Source organism: Triturus cristatus, chromosome 3_2, assembly GCF_964204655.1.
Source record: "Triturus cristatus chromosome 3_2, aTriCri1.1, whole genome shotgun sequence".
NCBI lineage: Eukaryota > Metazoa > Chordata > Amphibia > Caudata > Salamandridae > Triturus > Triturus cristatus.
This window is the reverse complement of record NC_140584.1, coordinates 442,824,932-442,848,234: the sequence shown is the minus strand read 5'-3', so window position 1 is coordinate 442,848,234 and position 23,303 is coordinate 442,824,932.

Here is a 23,303-nt window from a genome sequence, read left to right as displayed (position 1 = left end):
GGCAGCGGCAGTGATTCTCCTCATCGGGATGCGAGTGACGGCCGCCATTTTGTGCTGGTCACTCGCCTCATGCAGCCAGCTGTAAGGTAAACCGGCGTTTCTGTCATTAACGCACGGCAACGTTTTTTTCTTGTTTTTTTTTTTACTATCGACATGGAATAATGGCAGAAGTCTCTAACACTGTGAATGCTGACTGCAGTCTGCCCTGAACCAGCTGGTGGTCTTATACATTCTATTTAATCGTCATGAATATTATTTCAGGGTGCTGACACCTGCAATTTATCCTCTGACCTTTTTTTTTCATTCAGCAATGTGCTTGCTTTAATCTTTTTACTACATTCTTGTCACACCTTCTAGCCTCTTCATAATTTGATTTGTGACTGAATAAACGCCACGTCATCTTGGATGCCTGGTAATTATTATTAGAGTGCTGACAGAGGGTGACACAATTCTTTTCTTTTTTTTTTTTCTCTTTCTTCTACTGAATATTGTTTTTCGGTATCTTTTTTTCTCTGGAGCCTCGCTGATTAGTGTTGTGCCTTCTCTAGGCATATAGGCAGACTGAAATCTTTGTTAAAAATCTCTTCTCGCCCTACACACCATTCCAAGATGGCTAATGAAGCTCCAATTTCGGTCAGAGTCTCGTCTTCAGGTACCAAACCCAAGAGAGCCAAAAATGACCCTCCCTCACCCATATTATCCTCTCAAAACCCTGTTCTTGACACTATTTTGGATGAGGTGAGGGGTCTTAAATCTTTTATGACCACGACTAAGGAGAAGCTGCAGCAAATTGAGGATAGATGGATTAGTATGGAAGCTAAGGTGTTAGATATGGGGCAACGCATCAGTGATGTTCATGACGCAACTACTAAAATCCCGATTTTGGAACAGGAAATTTAACGTCTCAAGCTTCACACTGAGGACCTTGAAAATCGTAATAGACGCAACAATCTATGTCTTTATGGTCTGCCAGAAAATCTTGAAGGTCCGGATATGCTTCTCTTCCTAAAGAAATTCTTGCCAGAACTCTTAGACCTTTCACCTGAACCTTCATTAAATATTCAACGAGCTCATAGACTTGGTCGCATTCAACCTCAGGCTTCCAAACCTAGAGGAATCATCATGTTGTTTTTGGAATTTACTGATTTAATGCGAGTCCTTTCTGCAGCCAAAGCAAAACGTCACCTTAAATTGTCGGGTCATAACATCTTCATATCACAGGATTTGTCTAACGCTACTAATGCACGAAGGAAGGAATTTTTGGCTCTTCGCCCTCAAATGAGACAATTGAATATTCGTTATGGTATCCTCCACCCTTGTCTGTGTAAAATTACTCACCAAGGCTCCACTCGTTCTTTTGATGACCCTCTTAAACTGAAGTCCTTTCTCCAGAACCTTCCTACGGCTTCTGCAACTGGTTCCTCGTATCGTCCTTAATGTTCCTGTTTCTATTAGCTTTCTTATTTATTATGGCTGTCTATAATTGTTCTATTGTTATCTCTCCCTCTGTCGCTTCATCTGTTGTCAGTGCTGTTACGCCCCATGCATCAGTTATTGTTGCTTTCCTTTAGATCTGGATATCTTTCCTTGATCTATCTTCTTTTCCTTCTATTTCTATTCCCTTTTTCTTTTTTCACCTCTTCGTTTTTTCTTTTTATATGTTTTTTTTACTCAACAAGATTCTATTCCTCGCATGTGTTCATCAGTACTGTTCGTAGTTGTATAGCATATTTTTTCTATTTATCTTATTTGTGGCGTCTTTTTCTTTTTAGATGTATCCCTGAAGTGTCTCATCTCTTTACATGTATTGCCCCTCTGTCCCTCCATCATGTGTAATTTTGTCACGTGGAATGTTCGTGGTCTTGGAAATCCCGTCAAACGACAGAAGGTACTTTCCCATTTATCCAAATTAAACTCTCAAATATCTTTTATTCAAGAAACACATTGTACTGAAGCAGAATCGCTTAAGTTTAAAAGACAATGGGTGGGTCAAGTTGTTTACTCTCCTGCTTCTAGTAAAAAAGGGGGTGTTGCGATATTGTTTCATAAGTCGTTACATGTACAAATTTTATCTACACAAAGTTGTTGTGCAAGGCAAAGATTTGGTCTTATTAAATATCTATGGCCCGGTCAGACCGGATCCTAAATTTTGGCATAACATTAAGATTTTACTTTCCTCCATTGACTGCCTTAATATTATTATTGCTGGTGATTTTAACCAATGGATTGACCCCTTTTCTGACAGACAATCTAAGTGCAAGTTTCATCCAGATAAAACCCACAAAGCTTTCCATTCAGCCATTACCTCTCGTCCATTATATGATGTTTGGAAAACTTGTAACCCTGACTCTCTTGAGTTTACTTTTTTTTCCAATGTTCATCAAACACGGTCTAGGATTGATTATATTTTAGTTAGTAAACCCCTACTTCCAGCTATTCAATCATCGGAGATTGGGTCAATTTTTACCTCCGACCATGCACTAGGGGTGGGCGGAATTTGCGGAATTAACCTCCGCAAATTATCGCGAGATTGCAGAAAATCTCCGCAAACACGCCGGAAATATCGCGAAGATGCGGAAGTTTTTTGCCGCCTGTTCGCGGTATTTTTTGCGTGTTCGCGGGTCGCCAACTTACCCATGCGGTCGCTCATGGGCGCGGCCATCTTGTTTTCACTTGTCCCGCCCTCTGGCGTTGTTTACTTCCTGTTCCGGGTCGCGCAATGCATGTTCGCGGTCGATATTTCCTGTTCGCGATCGCTTTTACTTGATCGCGTTGCTTTTTGCTTGCTCAGGGAGAAAATATCGCGCGAACTTGCGCACGTGGTCGCAACGGGCGCGGCCATCTTGTTTTCCACTCTATTGCATGGTTCTGGGGCCTGATTTTCAATCCTCCCTAAATCTTTTCAATCCTTTGTTTATAGCCACTTTTTTCGGATCTTTATTACTTATTATTTCTCTAACTATTTTCCTGCCTCTATATTTTTGGTTTTTGTGTACCTTTTTTTTTGTTTTTTAGCTACTTTTTCTCTTTGTATTGCCTGCTATTTATTTCCTTTACTCCTTTATTTATTTTACCTTTTCTTTCCCGCCCCGTCCCCAGAACCATGTCCAAGGGCAGGGCTGTTCGCCGGCGCAGCCAGAGCCGCGACCGCCTTCCTTGCGGAAGGCGGCGCCCACAAGGGGTGCATGCACGGGCCTTATTTGGGGAGGCGGAGTTGGCTGCACTAATTTTCTTTGTGCAGCGCCACCTCCCCTCAACCCTGGCAGCAGGTGGCAGGCCTGGGTCCGGGTACGGCCTCCGGGAGCGTCGGCAGCGGTGGGGGAAGGTGCGCCGGGCAGTGTCTCGCATCTCTGGGGTCCGGCGCACCCAGGCACAGCTGACGCACCGGTGGTCCGACATCCTGGACCGTGAGCAGGACCTGCTGGACCTGCTAGGAGTGGAGGTCCCGGGGCTTGGTGAGTACCTATTTAATTATTACAACTTTGTGTCTGTTCTTCTGCTCTATGTTATATATTGCGAATATCTTTTTTTCCTTCCAACCAGATAGAATGTTGCTGCTTGCAATACATTCCAGGTTAATAATGTTTAAAAGTCTTCTGTGATTATGACACAGGTGCTCTTCTGCGCTACTACTAATCTTACTTGTTTGCAGCTTTGCGTTTGCGCTTGCTTAGCGTGATTCTTTACGAGTTTATTTTAGAGAAATTAAGTTACGTAATGCTACAGTGACTCATGTCCACTCCTTACTTTGTCCTGTCACTAATAGATAGGGGCGGATTGATACATAGGTTTAGGTACTTTGTATGAGCTTCTAATTGGTTAGTGGTATGCGTGATGCCCCCTCACTCAGTTACGTGACGTGCTGCTAGTACGCCAGTCTTTAGAACCTTTCTAGTTTGTTCAATGAGTGGAGGTAGGCTTTGCAGTTACTTAGCAGTAGCAGATGAGCATCAATCAAACCAAAATTGTGTATATACAAAAAATGTAGTCATGTTAATGTGTCCTCCATGATTGGATCATACACATTGTTGAGGAATACAGTCGAAATGCATACTTAATGTACAATTGGCATGCCTGGAATAGGTGGGCTAGGTTGGGTGGTAGGTTGTACTAATACTTAGGCTTACTTGTAACTTAGTTTTCTGGAATCAGAATGGAAGAATGGATTACTGTTGATAAATAGTAACTTAAGTAGTCGAACTGCGAATCCCCCGATATTACATGTTGACCAGATGAGATCGGTCAATGTAGTTATTGCAATTGTTTACATTAGTGTTTTTTGACCGTTGTTGATAAAAATTGTATTTGCTTAAGTTGACACCATCCATCAATGTTTGTCTTTCTTATATCTTTCCTGTTCATCAGCACCCAGGGGCAGACGGGCAGGGACTGGGCAGTCGGCGGGACAGGAACACCACGAGGAGGACACCGCTGAGGGCTCCTCTGCTGGCCCCAGTAAGTCTTCTTGTTTTTAATAATATTTCTTATTCCATAACTTTTACTGCTCCATTTCTCCCGAACTATAGTGTGTTTCCAAATGCTATTTTTTACCACCAATTATCCTTCGATCTGTACGGTTTCAAAAAGCTTATCCCTGCCTCCGCTATGATGACTGAGTACTACTACATACTATCAGTCTGTCTGTCTGTACTGTAGTAGCTAGTCTTGCCCAGTGCCACTCTTTGTGAAAGGTTGTAATATAAAACTCATATTCACCAGTAGCTCGTACAATCCGTTGGGTCGTTGTCTTGTACTACTTTTTACTCTTGTTGATGTTTAGGCTTTGAAAATTCACAGCAACAGCCCTACCAGATTTCTTAATATTTTGATATGATACCCTATAGGACATACAACTGTTGTAGGGATCTTGCACATACATTTGCACCAGAAAATAGGATGTTGGTGATGGTAGGTTGGACCTTCCTTGCACACCTCAATCAGAAATTCCGCACCCACCACAATTCCACTGCTTGACTATAGTACTGTCTTGTCATACCTATTAGGTCTCGGAACCCTCCCCCCAAGACAACCAACAAGTAGACAACCCAGAACATTAACACACCCAACCTCTGTCGTGGAAGCAATTCACATGCACACCCTTACTTTAATTTGCTCAATCGTGTAAGTTAGTCCACTCCACACCAAATACCACAAAGTCTATGTAAGTTTAAAATTTTTATTTCAATTTGAGAAGGTCTGTACACTGTTATCTTAGCAGCACCAACCGGCAAATCAATAACATTAAAACAAAATACATTGTTACACTAATACAGTTGGGAATTAAATCATGATAACTGAAGTGGTGGAAGGCAGCACCACCATCATATAGCAATTTAGTTTATATACATTTATAAATGAAGATGTGAGTGAAGGGACCCCTCACCTCAGAAGAACCTAGTACTGGTAGTTGGTGCATCGTTCAGAAGCTCTGGTTCGTAGAAGCGAATCTTGCGTCTGTAATGCGAAAAAAGGAAATGGTGTGCGTTAGTATATTGCAACTTGCAAGCATTTCTCAGCCGTGCCAAAAAGTGTAGCATCTATGGATAAGCAATATGGACTAACAGTAACAGTAGTACACCAGTTCTTCCTAAAAAAGTGGCTTGTTAATGTTTGTTGACCGCCTGTACGCAGCGCGTAGACTAGACAGTAGCAGTGTGAGGCAGGTCATGTGGGCTCAAAGGTGTCTTAAGAAGCTGCAAGGTAAAGGTAACGTCACATGTGCATGGCTAGGGCTAATCAAGCAAATGCTACAATGATCATATAACTTAGTGTCTACTCTACTACTACCTGATTTGTACTAGTGATTTATGTTAGTATTAACTCATTTTTCAACCTTGCTACTGATCAATAGGGGGGAGGTGTATATGTTGCCTAATAAATGTGTAATGTTTTCTAGGCGCACTACCGACCACCATTGCTGGGGCCAGCGAAGGCGACGCAGAGGGCGAGGATGCGGCAGTTGCAGATAGCAACGGAGGGGGAGTGGCAGCACCAGTGGCAGGCGGTGGTAAGTTAGATTCATAATCTTTAACTATTGTTGAACTTGACAGCACACTCACTGCAAAGGTGTACTGTATGTATATGTATACTGTAAAGTTGTGAATTAGGGCCCCATTAGGATGGTGGGCGTATTGCCCCCGCCGGGCTGGCTGGAATTCACTGCCGTCACAGCAGGGGCAAACCTCCCGCCATCCCTGTAGAAAATATTCAGACATGTCTAGGCGGAAAAGGGTTCAATATGGCGGTGGTGTCTCTCTCACCACACCGGCAGCCATATAATCTGCATTTTGGAATGCCTTTGCGTGGCGGCATTACCGTCCGCCACGGAAAGGCATGCACACATTGCAGAGTATGCTTGGGGGCCCCCATGGAGGGTACCTACCGATGCTATGGTACCCCCCGACTTTCAAAGCAAAACGTGACAGGCTCCGTGCGAGGCCCGTCATGTTGTGCTTGGAAAAGCAGCACAACATTTTAGCATTGCTTTCAGCGTCACTGTGCCGGGCGCATCATCCTAATTAATTGTCCCCACGGGACCCCCACCCTTTTTAGCAGTCGGATGGCGGGCGGACAAAGTCCGCCCGCTATCCGATGTCGTAAGTAAGTATGAGTTCTTGGGGACGTTTGAAGAGTGAACTAGAAGACTAGAATTCCCTTTAATTGGTATAGGACTAGGAGCCAGAGTATTGAGTAACCAATGGCCTCATCTATCTGATTTCAACTCCGCTTTGAAAGTTTTATGGAGAAGAGCACCTGGTGCACTGTTCAACTAAAAAGTGTAAGACAGGTGGAAGGAAGAAGGACGGGCGACATTTAAAATGTTATGTACTACTGTGCTTTATTTTATAGTGCTACTCTACCATGCCACTATGTGTATAAATAATTACCTTGTCCTACTGTTTTATTAAGACTATATTTTACAATTGTCTTGTTTTTTTCTTTTTGATACACAGCTACTCCGAAAATCAACCGGAAGGAGTTGGCCGCCAAGGCACGGCGCCGGAAGCTGGAGGCAATCCAGCAGGAATACCGGCGGCTGGTGGTCCTAGCCGAGGAGGAGGAGGAGAGTGCAGCAGCAATTGAAGCCTCCTCCAGTGCCCCGGGCCCCAGCCACCGCCCTCCAGCGGTACGGCGCCACCGTCTGGCGGCTGCCCGCCGCCACCGTGCCATCTCCGGTGCCCCCCCCCACTGTGGTTGCAACTGCCGCGGCCTTAGACGCCGCGTCGCCCATTTAGAGGACCAGATTCGTGTCCTCCTCCAGTCCCGCCCCACCAGTTAGTCCCTGTCACTGCCCCTTTTTTAATTCCTGTTTGTTTCCTCACTCGTTTGGGCGTTCTCTATTTCTATGGACAGTCGTTGGGGTTAGGGAGGGGGGTGGGTCAGCTTTTGTGGGTTTAGTTTATTTGTTAGGGTCAATTAAATATATTTTTCTATGTTACATGCAATGTTGTTAATGTTTTGTAGGTGGGGTAACTGTTTTACATCACACTGTTTCTTTGCTGGTGCATGGCCGCCCATAGCGTGTGTTTGATTTCAATAATTTGCTGACTGTATAAGACACAAACAGATAGATGCGACACACCTCACTCATTGACTGGTCCTACTATGCATTCTTTGGAGTGGTGTTTGAAACTGACATCATTGACAACATGTCCATTATTGATTCTGCCTCCCCCAAACTTCTCTCTTACCGGTGCTTGATGTTTATGTCCAACTGTGGCACAGCACTGGCTGCATGGTGAAGATGGTTTCCTTTTTCATACATGCCATGATTGGGGTGGTGGTGGTAGTATAGTAGTAGTATACACTGGCAGGGTAGCAGCATTTCCAAAAAAAGAAAAGGAGATAGTCAATCGCCTTTGAGAGACTGTTAGAGGAGTAGTTGAATGAAGTACATCACAGAATTTACCGAGCAACAATTATATGCTCAAATATTTGACAAAAAAAATGAATGCTGGATATTATGAGGATAGCCTACTAGACAGAGTTACAAACTATAGTTTTGTCGACTTGGCTATGCCTACAGTCTAACAGTTAGTGCTGTATATGAGGAATGACAACAAACAAATCAAATCAATGCCGGCAATTCATGCTGAGGTATATGTTCCTTTGTTAAATAAAATAACCTGTGAAATATCCTACTCATGGGTGGGCAAGCAGAAGAAGATCATCGCTCTGCATTGAAATTGAAGTAGTGTTGCTTTCACCACATCCGCCCCAGCAAGTGTGTGATTAAGTATTGGTGTACATTTAATTTAGTTACACCTCGACAATAAGTCACACAGCCCGGGGGAAGAGGGTTAGGGTCCGGTGATTGGATGGGAAGGGGGATTTTGGGAAAGGTTTGACATAGAAAAACAGTATGCATACATAGACAAACAAACGACAATCATTGAAGACTACCATACCATATCCATTCCATATGTTAAGGTATAAAAAAGGAAATGCATGCATGATGAGACCCGGATTACATACACTTCTATTTCTTGTTCTGTTCCGGCCTTAAAACTTTAACAGATAGCAAATAGAAATTTTAAATATTGGTAGTGAAGAATCGTAAACACAGAGCAAACGTAATGATGATTGATAATAACAACTCCAAGAACACACTGTTGTAAAGAATGTATACAAGATATTAATCAAATTATTTAAAAGAAGTGAAAAGTGGATACTGTTACTGTGTTATCCTGGTCAAAAATGTGGACTGGTTTTTTGCATCTCGGCATTCCTCTTGCTCCTCTCGTCCATCAATCTTGGGTGTGTCGCCTCACCACTCGCCACTGCCCGGCTGGAATAAAAAGGTGATTGATTGGTAAGGTAATTAATATGCATTGTAATGTTTTACAAAGTTTTGGACAAGGCCCGGCCTGTAATTTTAGATTGAAAACCAAAGGGGATATTCAGAAAGAAAGTGAAAACAAATGCACAAGTGATGGTGTAGTGCAACAAGAACACTTTCCGAGGTGGCATGTATGCATATGCATCATCTCTACTGTAGTCTGTTTCCAGCATAGACCTTCAACAGTAACAGGAGAGATCAGGCCCACAGTGCTTACCATTAGCACATCCTACGTTAACACTTTAGAGTCCTTTTTTTTTTTCTCTCAAAGAGTTGGACAAACGCAAAGCACATTATCCATTCCAGACATAGCATTTTACAGTTAAAGTTAGTAAAATCAATGCACTGCAGTCATCCCACCGCTACACTCTATTCAACTTCTACACAGACATTTGGGTGTGCTGTGGTTGTGGTTCACGTGTTTACCTTTAGGCTTTTCCGTTTTATGCCACTCATGAAACATCCTCCTGACTTCATCATCAGCTCTGATACTTCTACTGACTGAAGATCGGCCTGCAGTACAAGTGTAATTTTTAGAACACAACAAGAGTAGAAATATAAATATTACTGACTTGAGTCATTCTTTATTGTGTACAGAAAGATAGATTAACACTAGTACACTTTGACATCATTCACTTTGTGCACAACAAACAACGCAAACACAAAGATCAATAGCTCAGAGTCAGGTGTCCAATGCATGCCATTAATTATCATCATTTATTACCTGTTACTTCTCATCTTAAGTTAACGGGCCGTCTCTTTCGCCATCATCATGACGGACGGTGCTGTTTAAGTCACAGTCATTTGCATTGCGCAGCAGATTGAGTGAGTCCCCTTCCTGTATTGAATTAAAAGCAATGTATCACCAAGATGCAGGAGAAGTACACATTTCTTGTTTGCCAGAAGAGGAAAATTAGTAATTACTAGTGTGTTCTGTAGAAAGTTGATTAGTGGCAGTGCACAATTACATCAATTCATGCGAAACACACCACAAAATCTACATCATTCAGTCTGCTATTCTGCGGCCAATGCATGGCATCAATCATTACCTGTTGCATCTCATCTCGTTAACGCTGCAGGCCGTCTCTTTCGCCATCATCATGATGGACGGTGCTGTTAAGTCACAGTCATTTGCATTGCGCAGATTGAGTGAGTGCCCTTCCTGTATTGAATTAAAAGCAATGTATCACCAAGATGCAGGAGAGAAGTACACATTTCTTGTTTGCCAGAAGAGGAAAATTAGTAATTACTAGTGTGTTCTGTAGAAAGTTGATTATTGGCAGTGCACAATTACATCAATTCATTCATGCGCAACACACACAACAAAATCTACATCACTCAGTCTGCTTTTCTGCGGACAATGCATGGCATCAATCATTACCTGTTGCATCTTATTTTCAGTTAATGGGCAGTCTCTCTCGGCTCTGAAGGAGGATAGCTATAGAAGTCATCAGATTCATGGTCCACTTGTTTTGGAAGGACGAGGAAAGTTTGAATTTGTTGTTACCATCATCCAATCATCATTCATGAGGGAAATGGAATTGACCAGGAGATGCAGTATGATCGAGCGGAGGAGCTGGATTCTGAGGACTGTAGTGTCAAATGGCAGACACCTGAAACTTGTATCTTAAATTAGAAGATTAGAAGACGGTGATAATGCATTGGTTGCGATTCACAAGTTTATAACCGGAACAACAGACACAAACAAAGGGGGAAAAAAGGGAGGAAGACAGTAAGTGCGAGCCTAATTGTCAGGGAAGTATAGCTCGTCCTCAAACTCTGGGGGATCGTCCAGTAGTAGGTAATCATCTGACACAATACTTCCGTCACCTGAGCCGCTGTCCTCATCTTCCTCTGTTGATTCATGCATTGTGTAATTCGGTGGTATGAAGTGCTGATTCATTTTGATCATTGTTAACCTCTCCACGTTTTTGGGAGATAGACTGGTCCTTCTCAAGGTTACAATGGAACCAGCAGCACTGAAAACACGTTCGGAAGAGACACTTGCGACAGGGCAAGCCAGATAGCTTATTGCCAGCCTGCTGAGCTGTGGCCATTCAGACCTTTTCCTATACCAATACTGCACTGGGTTTTGATCAACGTACACCTCTGTTGGGTCGTCCAGATAGGCCTGGACCATCCGCTCAATGTTCAGGGTTGCTGCTGGTAAGCTTTTGTGCTGTTTTTTCTGTGCATCAGCACTGTGCTTACGGCCCATCTTTACATACCAATCTGATAATGATTGTACTCGGCTGAATGATCCAGTTATTGTTTTTGTAGTCGATGGTGATGGTGAGTGTTGCGATTGTGAGCCAACCGCACTGCCCTCAGCCGACGAAGTTGCACTTGATTCTGCATGGCCTGCTTCAGTATCAGTACTTGTTGTGGGTTGATGTGGCGGGCTTTTAATTAGCAGCCCTTCGTTTTCAAACTTGATGGCTGCTTCAGCTATACAACTTTTGTAGCGGGCAACATCAGTGTCGGAAAAAGAAAGGAATAGTCCTAATTTTGCACGTGGATCCAGAATTGTGGCACAAATGTAATGGTCTTGTGACAAAATTTTATTTTGTATCCTTACATTTTCTGATAAGCGCCTGGATAAGCTCTCCACCAAGTCATGGGCTTGCCTTCTGTCCTCTACACCTTTGTAGGATTCAGACACATTATTCAGCTCATGCTCTAGCATTTGCAACAATGGGATCGCTTGGCCCATTGTACAGTCCTCCTTGCTGACTTCACGTGTGAAGACCTCAAAAGGAGACAGCATCTCAGTCAGGCATTGAATTAGGGTCCATTGCTCCCTCTGAAGGGTCATGCCTTTAACACTAGCATCACTGCTTCTGTACCAGACATAATCATTGAGTGACCTGTGCTGTTCGTACAGACGATCAAGCATGTAATACGTTGAGTTCCAACGTGTTGCCACCTCCTGGATGAGTGCCTTGACTGGCACCCTACGCTCACGTTGGAGGATCCTCAGCTGCTTCCGAGCTTTAAAAGAATGGCTGAAATGAGTGCATATTCTTCGGCAGATGGACAGTAAATTGCTTACTATGGGTTCTTTTTTCAGAAAGTCTTGCACTATAATGTTTATGCAGTGTGCCAAACACGGAACCCTGAAATAGGAACCAAGTTCCATGGCCTTAAGTACATTACTGCCATTGTCTGTGGCAACAAAACCAATACCAAGCCCTCTGGGCTGCAGCCATTCCAAAACCTTGGTGCGAAACTCTTCTAAAATGTTTTCAGCCGTATGAGATTTCTCCATGGCGAACATGGCTACAGTTGCATGTTTCCGAGTACCTTCAAAAATCGCAGCTGTGTCAACAACACCTCGTGCAGATAGTTGATCTTTAACCCCCACAAAAGAGATCCAGTGTGCAGTGATACACATGTAATCTGTGGCTTGGCAACTGGTCCACATGTCTGTTGTCAGGTGGATATTGTGCACAGCACTCTTCTGCAAAGCTTGTCCAACCAATTCCAGCACATCATGATGTAGTGCCGGAACAGCAATTCTTGCGAAATAGGACCGGCTTGGAACTTTCCATTTCGGGCAGATGGCAGACACAAATTCAAGGAAACCCACCCCTTCCACAAATGAAAAAGGAAGAAGGTCCAGCGCTAACATTTTAGCCAGCTTCGCATTGTACAATCGTGCCGTTGGGTGGTTGCGTTGGAACTGCCCCTCCAACCTAAACATGCTGTCAATGGTAGGCTGGCTTACTTTCCTTAGTGGTGCCATTAACCCACTAAGGCTCAACGACACAGATTGTCTCATTGAGGTACTCGCCGCCGGTCGCCTTGGTGTCTCACCCACACTCTGAGTATGGCTCTTACTGCGGTGCCACTCTGATGTTACTGAGGAGGATGTGGGCGTTACCACTGCAGTGACTGCACTACTGGAGACAGGGCTAGAAATGCCTCCCTGTTCTTCACCTGCCACCACAATAATATCGCTCCCTGATTCCTGACCAACTTCAAAGGGTTTAGTTTTCCTACTTTCTTTTAACTTAAGTAGGTGATCCTCCCACACAATAGTGTGGTGTATTCTGAGATGACTTGCTTGTCCTCCGGTACCATAGTTTGTACCAAGCTTACCACGCCGAACACCTTGCCGACAAATTGCGCATATAGCAATGTTCTCCTCCTTGGCGCTAACAGAAAAGAAGTCCCAAACTGGGGAGGAGAACTTTCTGGCACTGCTGGATGTGCCACTTTCAACACCAGATGAACTTGAGGGGGTCCTTGAAAATATGTGACCCTGTCCACCTACACTGTGACTTTTACTACCACTTCCTACTGAGGTGGTTGAGCTGGATGTAGGTCCCTGCCGGGCCTTGGAAAATATGGCAGCTGGAGGTAGTGGTGGTGTAACCTGTGTTGGTGAGATCCGTGCTGCATCCCACTCAGTAGCAGCCTTTCTGGATAGGGTTAGAATGTCGGTCTCCAATCCCTTTGGGGCGGGAGTAATGTGCGTGATGACTGGCTCGTCTTCATCAACATCATCACCCCCCTCTTCTACATCTACCTCCATAACTCTAAGTTTTTCTGGGACCTTCCTTTTCAGAAGCAATGTCTTGTGGCGTACTTCACTCTCAGACCGAGCTGGTGGGACCCAAGTGTCATCACGATCATCAGAAGCGGGGCTTGAAGAAGAAGATGATGGACTAAGCCTCCTTTTCCTTGCTGGTGGTCTGGAAGACAATAGATGTTCTGAAACAGTGGTTTGACTTCGCTCCGCTTTGTCTGCAGGAAGCTCGATTTCCTGAAATGCCCCTACGTCAGGAGCAACAACTACTATGGTGGGCTGTTGTGGCGGCTGCTGCTGTTCTGGTTGCGGCGGCTGCTGCTGCTGTTCTGGTTGCGGCGGCTGCTGCTGCTGGTCTGGTTGCGGCGGCTGCTGCTGTTCTGGTTGCGCCGGCTGCTGCTGCTGTTCTGGTTGCGCCGGCTGATGCTGCTGTTCTGGTTGCGCCGGCTGCTGCTGCTGTTCTGGTTGCGCCGGCTGCTGCTGCTGTTCTGGTTGCGCCGGCTGCTGCTGCTGTTCTGGTTGCGCCGGCTGCTGCTGCTGTTCTGGTTGCGCCGGCTGCTGCTGCTGTTCTTGTTGCGGCGGCTGCACACTGATCTGCTGAGTTTGCGCCTGCGTTGAACTTGATTGTGTACTACTTTGCGGTAATGACATTTCTTCAACATCGCTGCCCGTTAGTAGACTGGCTACCTCTGCGACAGTAAAGCCCTTGGGCCTAGGTTGGTGGGGTTGCTGGACCGCTGTGCTGCTCCCAGCTTGGTTCCCGGACAACGCTTTGGTGCCAAAAAAAACCTTGGCCGGCACACCACCAGTCGTGGTTAATGGCACTTCCTTTTTCTGTTCCTTCTTCTCACCAGCAACTTTCTTGGTACTGGACCTGGTACCTTTCTTTGGGGCCATCTTATTCCGACGTCAGGCAGGAGGCAGATGCACAACAAGTTCTGGTCACACGTGGGCGTGATGCGCAGCAGGACTTCTGTCTGGCTGGCAGTACAACGGGTAGCCAGGTGATGCCGATGACACCTCCTACTCTGTCTTTTGTGCACCTAAAAGCAAAGAAGACAGGAGAAGAACATCAGTGAAATGTTGCATTTGTTTTTGTGGTTCAGTTACTTAGTACTGTACTAGTGCAAACAAAAGATAGTCTAGCCATTTATGAATTTTTTTTAACTAGAGCTATGTTATACTACTAGTACTGTGTACAGCCACACTACACTCTCAGGAAGGTGATGTCTAAAAATTCAACAGATCACATAGAAAACACTTGATCAATAAAGCTGTGGCTACCTGCTCTGGTAGCAGTGGATGAAAGCAGGCCTGCTGGCAGACAAGGCCAGGCAAGCTTGCAGGCCTAGGCCTCAAAATGGCCACCAGCCACATGGAGAGCCCCAACAACAACAGCAAGGCCACCCCAAAATACACACTTCCCCAACTCAATCCAATGCCATCCATGCCCAAAATGATGTCTAAAATCAACAGAACACACAGAAAACAGTAGATTACTAAAGCTGTGGCTACCTGCTCTGGTAGCAGTGGATGAAAGCAGGCCTGCTGGCAGACAAGGCCAGGCAAGCTTGCAGGCCTAGGCCTCAAAATGGCCACCAGCCACATGGCGCGCCCCAACAACATCAGCAAGGCCACCCCAAAATACACACTTCCCCAACTCAATCCAATGGCATCCATGCCCAAAATGATGTCTAAAATCAACAGAACACACAGAAAACAGTAGATTACTAAAGCTGTGGCTACCTGCTCTGGTAGCAGTGGATGAAAGCAGGCCTGCTGGCAGACAAGGCCAGGCAAGCTTGCAGGCCTAGGCCTCAAAATGGCCACCAGCCACATGGCGAGCCCCAACAACATCAGCAAGGCCACCCCAAAATACACACTTCCCCAACTCAATCCAATGCCATCCATGCCCAAAATGATGTCTAAAATCAACAGAACACACAGAAAACAGTAGATTACTAAAGCTGTGGCTACCTGCTCTGGTAGCAGTGGATGAAAGCAGGCCTGCTGGCAGACAAGGCCAGGCAAGCTTGCAGGCCTAGGCCTCAAAATGGCCACCAGCCACATGGAGAGCCCCAACAACATCAGCAAGGCCACCCCAAAATACACACTTCCCCAACTCAATCCAATGGCATCCATGCCCAAAATGATGTCTAAAATCAACAGAACACACAGAAAACAGTAGATTACTAAAGCTGTGGCTACCTGCTCTGGTAGCAGTGGATGAAAGCAGGCCTGCTGGCAGACAAGGCCAGGCAAGCTTGCAGGCCTAGGCCTCAAAATGGCCACCAGCCACATGGCGAGCCCCAACAACATCAGCAAGGCCACCCCAAAATACACACTTCCCCAACTCAATCCAATGCCATCCATGCCCAAAATGATGTCTAAAATCAACAGAACACACAGAAAACAGTAGATTACTAAAGCTGTGGCTACCTGCTCTGGTAGCAGTGGATGAAAGCAGGCCTGCTGGCAGACAAGGCCAGGCAAGCTTGCAGGCCTAGGCCTCAAAATGGCCACCAGCCACATGGAGAGCCCCAACAACATCAGCAAGGCCACCCCAAAATACACACTTCCCCAACTCAATCCAATGGCATCCATGCCCAAAATGATGTCTAAAATCAACAGAACACACAGAAAACAGTAGATTACTAAAGCTGTGGCTACCTGCTCTGGTAGCAGTGGATGAAAGCAGGCCTGCTGGCAGACAAGGCCAGGCAAGCTTGCAGGCCTAGGCCTCAAAATGGCCACCAGCCACATGGCGAGCCCCAACAACATCAGCAAGGCCACCCCAAAATACACACTTCCCCAACTCAATCCAATGCCATCCATGCCCAAAATGATGTCTAAAATCAACAGAACACACAGAAAACAGTAGATTACTAAAGCTGTGGCTACCTGCTCTGGTAGCAGTGGATGAAAGCAGGCCTGCTGGCAGACAAGGCCAGGCAAGCTTGCAGGCCTAGGCCTCAAAATGGCCACCAGCCACATGGAGAGCCCCAACAACATCAGCAAGGCCACCCCAAAATACACACTTCCCCAACTCAATCCAATGCCATCCATGCCCAAAATGATGTCTAAAATCAACAGAACACACAGAAAACAGTAGATTACTAAAGCTGTGGCTACCTGCTCTGGTAGCAGTGGATGAAAGCAGGCCTGCTGGCAGACAAGGCCAGGCAAGCTTGCAGGCCTAGGCCTCAAAATGGCCACCAGCCACATGGAGAGCCCCAACAACATCAGCAAGGCCACCCCAAAATACACACTTCCCCAACTCAATCCAATGCCATCCATGCCCTAAATGTGATTGAAAATGAAATATATTCAAAAAACAAAAGGAACAGTTGCTTCATCATGCACACACACACCCATGAGGCCATGCCCATGGCTAGCTCGGGCCTACTACTACAACCCACAAAATTAAAATAAATTAAAAAAAAAAAAAAGGAATGATGATAATTAATTATCAAAAATAAATTGTAGTTACACAACAACTGCAATGCCCACAATCAAACACAACAACCACTTACTTGTAAAATATCCTATTCCAAAAATCCTGAAATCCAATTGCAATGATGCAGCAGACAAAAAGAGAGATCTTTCCAGCTCCAAATCCAAAGGCAGAATGAGCAGGAGATGGACAAAGCACTGGGAGGAGCCTGCTGGACAGGAACAGGAAGTTGGAGAATCTGTGTCACTTCCTCCCTCTCTCCACTTTGTAAAAAAAAAATGACTCCTGGAGTCCTTGCACAAAAAAGGAAAGCCAAATGTGAATGTAAGGAGTTCTTTTCATCCAAAATCAGTATTTGCAGATGGTTTCATGCTGCTAGAGCCGATATTCCTCTCCAAATTGTAAATTTTACATTGTTGAGTTCTCCAGCTTCACATTACTTCCGCCGGCGTGTCGAAAACGATATGATCGCGTTCTCTTCTTTGTCCCTGTCGCGTTGGATATGACGTGTTCGCGGTCTCTTTCTCCTGTTCGCGTTCGATTTCATGTGCCCGCGTCCTCATTCTCTGGCTCGCGATGTAGAATGACATGTTCGAGATCTCAATCTTCTCATACTCGCGCGGTGCATGATCGCGAGAAGAAATACCTGATCGCGCGACAAATGACGTGATCGCGTGAAAAATGACTTGAATGCGGCCGCGAACTCTCGCGAGACAGCGCAAAATGGCTACCAAAATCCAACATCTCGTGGAGAACGCGACCGGGTCAAGAAAACTTGTCGGAGAACGCAGGGATTCAGGTAAGGCGATCGCGCGCGCGCGAGAATGTATTGTTTTACAGCGCGAGCAAGAAAAAAATTATCGCTAAGCTGCGGAATGCGGAAATTTTTACATTTTCGCGCTTTCCGTGGAACGCGAGAATGCCAAAATATCGCAACTTCCGCGAACGGAACGGAATTTTGGCCCAGGCCTACCATGCACCAGTCCTTACTGTTTTGGATCTTTCCTTAAACTCCCCAAAATTCAGCCGCTGGAAGCTTAATAACATTTTGCTATCGGATACTACTTTCATTACAGAAGCCACTACTTTTATTAACTAATTTTTCATGTTTAACAATCCCATTGAAACCTCTATTTCCAATAATTGGGATGCCTTTAAGGCCTCTTTTAGGGCTTTTACTATTTCTTATGTTACAAAAAAAAAGAAAATCACTCGAAACAAATATTCAGCTCTTCTACAACAGCTTAAATTATTGGAACACAATTATTTCACTTCCAAATCGTCTTCGACACTTCATGAGTTGATCAAGGCCAAATCTGAACTTAACAAACTTGCGACAGTTGAAGCTTGTAATATCCTCCTTAAAATTAAATCCAAATACCATGGTGGCCAAAACAAAGCTGGTAAGATGTTAGCCAACTACTTAAAAATTAAATCTGAACGTAAAAATATTGGGCCCATCTTAAATGAATCTACTAAACGCCCAGCGTCCTCAGATGAAGATATTGCTAATATTTTTCATGAATATTATAAATCACTTTACTCTGACGATACGAATCCTTCTACTCAAAATTTCGATATTTTTTTTTTACGGGCCTTCCCTCTCCTCCACCCTTGCCCGATGAATTTAAATTATTGGAGGGTGTGGTTACTGCCCAAGAAATAACTAATGCCATCAAATCTTTAAAAAAAGCAAAAGCACCAGGGCCGGATGGCTTTTCAGTTGAATTCTATTCCACTTTTACCTCCATTTTTGTTCCCAAACTTTTGACACTTTTCAACTCCTTTATTAATGATGCTAAGGCATCTGGATCTTTTATGGATGCCTTAATAATTCTCATTCCTAAACCTGACAAATACCATTCCCTTTGTAAAAACTACCGCCCTATATCATTAATTAACTATGATTGTAAAATATTTGCTAAGGTTCTTGCTTCTCGTCTTGAAAATCTTATTCCATTATTGGTTAAGACTGATCAAGTTGGATTCATTAAGGATAGATTAGCTGCAGATAATGCTTGAATGTTTGCAAATGTTATCTCGCATGCGAAAAAATTCAAATCACCTCTTGCAGCACTGTCTCTAGATGCCGAAAAGGCTTTTGACCGTATTAATTGGCAATTTATGTTTCGAACCCTCCAATGGTTTGGTTTTGGTCCTACTTTCATTTCCTATATTAAATTATTATATTCCTGTCCACGGGCCAGTATTTTTGTAAATAACCACTTTTTCAAATTAATTTCTTTATCTGGAGGTACTCGTCAAGGTTGCCCTCTTTCTCCTTTGCTATTTGTTCTTTGCCTTGAACCCTTCCTTGAACGCATCCGTGTTAATGCTCTTATTTCTGGTTTCACACTTAATTCTTTAGAAACCAAAATATCAGCATATGCCGATGATATATTAATTTATATGTCAAATCCTCTTACTTCCCTTCCTCCTTTTTTGGATGAGGTTCGGTTATACTCCAGTATTTCTGGATATAAGTTAAACCTCTCCAAGAAAGAAGTTTTACCTCTGAACTCTTTATGTTATCAATATATGTTTAATGACACTAATTTTACATGGTGCCCCACAAAAATTAAATACCTTGGTATTTGGTTTTCTGCTTCTCTACCTACCACAATTAAATATACGTTTAATGCATTAATCACTAAAATCCAATCCCTACTTCTTACTTGGACCCCTCTATATCTTTCCTGGTGGGGTAGATTGGATACTATCAAAATGATGATTGTACCCCATGTCCTCTATACATTATCTATGCTGCCTATTCGAATTCCCATTTCATATTTTTCACAAATTAATTGCATTTGTAAAAAAAATTTGTGGAATAAGAAGCACCCACGTATTGCCCTTACAAAACTTAAACGCCCTAAATCTGAAGGTGGAGTACGTTTTCCTGATTTTAAAGCCTATCACTCAGCCTTTTTAATTAAACAATCATTTTCTTTATGTTTTGACTTTGTTGATACCTCTATACCCAGATGGATTGTTTTTGAACGCTCCTCTTTAAAGGATTTTTCTTTTCAGAATGTAATTTATATGTCTAATTGTACTTTCATATCTAATAACCCTATTTTGAAATATTCCCAAAATGTAATGTATAATACATTCACCAATGGTCTAACTCCATTTCAATGTTTTTAATCCTCTGCTATCTGGTATAATAAATTTCTCAAATACAAGGGTAAATCATTCTATTATAAACACTGGAAGGAGAAGGGTATTATTTTTGGACATCAATTAGTTTACCAACACTCTGTTACTCCCTTCCTTGACTTACAATCACGTTTTCATTTACCTGACTCCTCACTTAATGAATACCTCTTAATTTCAGATGCTTTACAATCACAGTTAGCTTCTTTTGACATTCCTGATGCCATACCTTCTCTTACTCCTATAACACCTTTATACAGTTTATTTCCTATGCTTAGACCTAAAGCTGCTTTTGTTTATAAACTATTGTTGTTACATATAACTGAAAGACCTAAATCCCCTATTGAAACTGCGTGGGAAACAGATTTGTCCCTCTCATTCTCTATTTCTGTTTGGGATAAATTATGGTCTAAGTTATTTAAAATTTCTGCAGCTGCTCGTATAACCCAATCTTTGTATTTTATTTACAATAGAGCTGTTATTACTCCTGTTTGCATATCCAAGTTTTCCCCTTCCTCGTCTTCACTATGCTGGTCCTGTTCTACATTTACCGGTACTTTGAGACATTTAATTTATGATTGTTCTAATGTCTTGACTTTTTGGAAATCTGTTTGGTCTACTTGCATGAATATGTTTAAATGTAATCTCACATTATCATTACATAATGTTTTTCTAGGTTCCTCCTCACCTGATATAGATGACTTCACTTCTATTTCCTTATTGTTCGACCTTTTTATTGCATTAGCATTCAAAGTTATTTTATCATCTTGGAAAGACAATTCTAAAATATCTTCATTGATGTGGTGGAATTTTATTTGCGATGAACATAGGATTGCTAATGTCTCTTCTCCTAATCTTTCTCTAAAAATTAAATCTGATCTTCTCTGGTTACCTTTTACATCTTATCTTTCTACACATGCTCCTATGTCCTAACTTGCTTTTCTTCTTATTATCATATCTGGTTTTATGACATTCTCTACTTATTTCATTTATTTAATTATTTTTTCTTCTCCATGTTTTTCTTTTCCTTTCCTAGTCTCTTTTCTTTTCTTTTTCCTTTTACTATTTTTCTCATACACTATATTTCTATATTAGTTGGTTATTTACAATTTGTAAATATGGTTTTTATTTTTGTAAGGATTGTATTCTTCTTTTTTGTTTGTTCCTCTTGAAAACTCAATAAAAATTCTTAAACAAAAAAAATTAAACGAAGCAAGCTTCAGTGGTTTTCAGAACCTTTAATGTGGGCCCTTTTCCCTTTTTTCTGCCTGCCTCCTGGGCAGATGCGGAGTCCTGACAGCGGCTCCTGTTGGATCTTTTTCTGCAGCAATCCAAGTTCCCCATCTGTTCACGCATCCCTAAAGCGCATGCGCTTATATGCATCTTCTAAAAACCCCAGGAGAGGCATAGGAATACCCCCAGATATTCAAGGAGAGCATGCCCGTATTCGAATTCCAGTCCTCAAATATTTTGGAAAGTGTTTGTGGGCATTGCTGTACCTTTAGCCGACAGGGAGAGCAAAAATATTGACATGTCAGTGAAATGCTTTTAAATGAGCACTCAAGACTGAGGGGCATCAACAGTGAGGGAGCTTCGACAGAGTGAAGACCAGCACTGAGTGCCGACTGAGGGCCCTATTTAGAGTTTGGTAGACGGGTCACTCTGTCACTAACCTGGAGGATATCTCACCCACCCTATCACAAATGCCAGAGTATGTAATGCACTTGTCATAGCTAACAGTCTTTCAAGCCATACTTTTGGCTGGGAGTGGGTGTAGCAGCAGCCTCAGCACCAGTCCTGGCTCAGCTGGGCAGGCTTACTGTGTTATTGTAGTTAAGACGCCAGAGGGCCACTAACTGCTGACAGGGCGTTGCCAGCTAATCCTATAAGGGCAGGTCCGATTATGCTGTAGTTACTAGGGTAGTTATTATTGAGTCAGTGTTCCCAAGTGTTGTCGCCGGTGGACCCAGCAGAAGCCAGTTGCAGCTGGTCTGCTGGTGATACTGCACATGGTCCTTTTGGTAGAGTGACCAGGCGTCCTGGGTTTGCTGGGACAGTCCCGGTTTTCCACCAGCTGTCCCAAGAGATTTCGGCAATTTTGGCTCAGGTTCCGGTTTTATGAGGGGATCAACTGAAAACAGGAAGAGGCACTTTCTAGGTTTTCTGAAGCTGTGCTAGTTCGCACCTGTTATTAGTAAGTAACTTAATAAACAGGTATGATGCTGTTTTTAGAAATTACATTTTATTTATTTTCTTAGTGATGAGAACTGTCATTCTGCGCTGCTACATTGATGTAAAATTGTAGTCCTTCTTTTATTTTTTGCAAAATGTCCAGAATTTTGGTTCTTAAAATCTGGACACCCTACCTTTGGGGTCACTTTGACTTGATGAGGCATGGCCTGAATTCTTTCACGAACATGAAGGGGCAGCCGGGCATACTTCTGTGGTGCCTGTGGTCACAGCAGACTCTTCCATGATCTCCTAGTCTCTCTGCCATGGACCACTGTCTACAGGGCTTTAAGTGGGATGAAAAAACTGGGGGGTCTCTCATCGGGGCGTGGGCGCTGTGATTAAGCACCTGGCTTAAAACACTTAAGCTAACAATCTGTGCTTATCATAGTGTGTTGGTATTTTGCTGCTTCTGTCCATTCATCCAGATATATAATACAACAAGTAACATTACACCTACAACAGGCCAGGATTATTGGCTATGTTAATGGTTGTAAATTGCATAAGATAAATAAGTAACAACTATGGCTTCGTTGTATAGAATACTGAACATGCTACTCGCTCTTGCTAGAGCTTCCGACCTTCGAGCTGAGAAAAGCGGTTCAAAAAATGAATATCTGCCTGCAGTCTGTGTCTTTGAATCCCTGTGTGTCCCGCTGAATAAACGAGGTGTGTGTAACGGTCTAGTTGTTCTTCGGACAACCCGCAGCCCCGGAAGAGCACGCACACAATGTAGCACTCTCTGGCCAGGCGTGGCCAGAGAGAGTATAAATAAAAGGGCGGAGGTCGCTCGTGACCTTCCGGCCCATACCTGTACTACCGTCTCATGTGTCTTTCATTTACTGCCATAGTTCCCCACGAGGCCCTTACTTTTAGGCCTTACACTGGCGACGCGGGTGTAACCCGAGCCCTCGCCTTCATGTCCCACGGAGCGAAGACGCACACCCAACGATACCACGGTGCACCTGAGGCTGAAGAGGCCCATTATAGGGGAGCGGGCCGCCTGCTGCGTCTGGATTGCGTAGCGACGCGAACGGAAGCCGCCCGGACCCAGCACCTGCCGATGCTTGTGCTGCCGAGAAGTTCCTCTGACG